The following is a 3,064-nucleotide window of genomic DNA, read 5'->3' on the forward strand; positions in this document are numbered from 1 at the left end:
GAGAGAGAGAGAGAGGGAAGCAGAGGAGAGAGAGAGAGGGAAGCAGAGGAGAGAGAGAGAGAGAGGGAAGGAGAGGAGAGAGAGAGAGAGGAGGGGAGGGGGCCCGGGTGCCTGCGATTGGTAAAGCTCCGCAAAGGCATCTGCCAGCAGGACTTCAGAGGAATGTGAAACCAAATCATTTACAAGTTAAAGATAGACGCAGAATACACAGCATCTTGAGCCAGGGTTTAAATTCATCCCTCTCCACTTGGCTTCTCGCAAAGCTCTGCTTGTCAGCTTGCCTCTGTCTTCTGTAACGACTCTAATATTCCCTTAAAAATAACATCATTCTGGATTCTTTGGAATTACTAAGGTGGCAAAAGAGATCATGGTGCATACCATAGGGTAAGTAGGAAGCTTGCCTTTGCATACATTTGCTAGGGTGATTCCTCTGGGCTTTGCTTCTGCTTTCAGAGCACTCGGCAGTTCCTGTAGGATGAGGTAGATATTCACGCAGTGCTTTCCTCGTGCGATTTATTCCCCCCTGTTTTCCCCGTACGGATTATTTGAACTTTATTCTTCAGTGAAGTGTTAACTCACAAGGTTCCTTGTCTTGGTGGACCTAGGGAGTCTTGAGCTTTAATAATCTTACCGTTGCAGTTTTGAGTGCTGTTTTCCTATCAGGTGAATTTTCTTATAATACCTTTGCTCGTCATTAGTGGGAGATGCTGTTTGAAATGCTGCTTATTATTACAAAGTTGAAAAGCGAGTTGCTTTCCATATTAGAGAGGATGTAATCAATGTTTTTGCATGCTTGTTTGGCCATGGTTTCACTTACCTGCTATTTCCTCATGTGTGAATTTGATCGCAACACAGGGTTAATTGCATTTAACCTTTCTGTCTGCTTTTACTTGGCATTTGGTTTTGATTGTTGGGTGTTTTTTTTAACACTTTGACCCTTTTGTTTACTCTGAACAAAGTTCTTCTAGCAGTAATTAAAAAACATGCACATTCCCATGATGGTCCTCACTTTTAAATACTGAGTTTCTGAGTAAAAGAGGATTCAGGCTGTCATGTTCTTTTTACAATTTATCAGAAGTAATTTCAGTATCTAGCAGATACATCACTTCATTGATAAATGGTATTTTCAGACTCTTTCTCAAATATTTCTGGTGGAGTTGTGGTGTTCCTATGACCAAAAGGATTTTGAAATATCAGAAACTGAGTGGGAAGTTAGATGTAATATTTGTGATACAGGAAGAACTTTTATTCTGAGAGTTTCATCTGAATATGTGCTTTGAATGAGAATCGCCTAAATGCCAGCATTGTTTTTACCATTTATTCTGGGCACATGTGTTTTACCCTCATAGTAGAGGAGCTCCTAACTTTGGATTTGGTGGCAGTTCACCCAAACATACTCAGAATTCCTGACGTGTTACTACTGCCCATAATAACCATAGGAAGTAGGTGCTGCCTGCGGATAACTGAAACGCTTAACATTTTTGGTTATAGATATCAGTGCCGAAGAGACTCATGTAATGTCAGTTTGTGCCTTGCAAAATATGTGGAGCTGGGTGAACGAAAATAGAAATGTTTCCTCTGTTTGAAGGAAAGATGATGCATTTGGTATATTTTGTTATCTTCCTTCCATTTGATCTAGTTCATCAGCTTGCCCAAATTTTGCAAAACATCTGGGTGTATTTGGGTGAGCAAATCTGCTGTGAAGTGTTTTCTGTGTGGTTAAATGTTGGGGATGGAGAAGAAGGAAATATATAACCTGTAAGGTAAATTTAGAAAAAAAACAAAAAAAACAAAAAAAAAACAAATGCAAGGGTGAAAAAAGATATTCAAGCCAGTTCTCTGATAGATGTATTAGTTGGGTGTTCTTTTAACTAGCTCAGGCTAGCTAAACACTTCAGTCCCATGCTAAATTTCCAGGCCAACAGTTGCTTACATAAGGTATCACTTTAATATTTGTTTTGGTATTGAAGTGGAAGAACTTTGAGACAAAATGTGTCAAGATGAGTAAAAACTTGCAGCGGAGCTTAGTAAAGCCGTGGTTAGTTTCTGGCTCTTGCACGGGATCCTGTGCAGATTTGGGCAAGTTGTGCGAGCTCTCAGAGCCCCAGCAAACCTGAAGGGGGTGGAAATCCCTTACTTGCTTTCCTGTGTTAGGTTTCTAGATAGCTGTTGCTCGGGCTAAGCATTCCCTCTGATAAGGCTTGGCACAATAGGCTTCTGTTTTCAGGTGATGCGCACCCTCCCCAGGGCTATGGCAAAAGGCGGGAGGGAGGAGGAATCCACAGATTTGGAAGCAGAGGTTCACTGCACCTTTTATAAGCTTCCTAAACTGAAAGAGAAAAATAGACTGACATTCAGAGGTGAGCAGAAAATAGAATTAATGTTCCATGGGAAATTCCTGAGTCAGTTCAAAATTAAATTGCATTTCCCTACCACAGTGTATTGCTTTTCAGAAGTTACAGTTCAGGAGCATGGTGTTCCTATTTCATTATCTGACACCCTTCTCCCATAATTATATGTCCAAGAGGCACTGGAGAGCCTCATCAGAAGGAAACCTGCTTTGTATTCTGGGAAGTAAAGCTGCCTGAAAAACCGCTTTCCTGGAAGGGAATGAGCAACTGACCCAGGAATAGGGTGTTCCCAGGGTAAGGAACTGCAGTGTGGTGTTGGATTAACTTTAAAAAAGACATTCTGGTGTATCTAATCCACCTGAAATAACATCTTCCAGTTGTCCTAGCAGTAAATGGAAAATCTTCATTAAATTTGTATTCTCCCACAGAAAATGTTGCTGTATTTGATGTTGTTTATATATTATTATAATGTGGGCATATTTTCTGAAACAAAATCCTTGGCCAGCTGTTAGGGTGATTTTTGCACGGTTAGGGTAAATATGGTACCGCATGTGTTCAGTGATGATGGTACCACAGAGCAGCGCAATACTGCTCAGGCTTTTGGGTAAGGGTGTGGTAGCTTTATCAGGGCAGGACATAGGGGCTGGAACTCCTCTCCCTCTCCCTCTCCCTCTCCCTCTCCCTCTCCCTCTCCCTCTCCTCTCTTTGTTGGG

The sequence above is a fragment of the Charadrius vociferus genome, unplaced genomic scaffold (assembly GCF_000708025.1).
Source record: "Charadrius vociferus isolate BGI_N301 unplaced genomic scaffold, ASM70802v2 scaffold23, whole genome shotgun sequence".
Lineage (NCBI taxonomy): Eukaryota > Metazoa > Chordata > Aves > Charadriiformes > Charadriidae > Charadrius > Charadrius vociferus.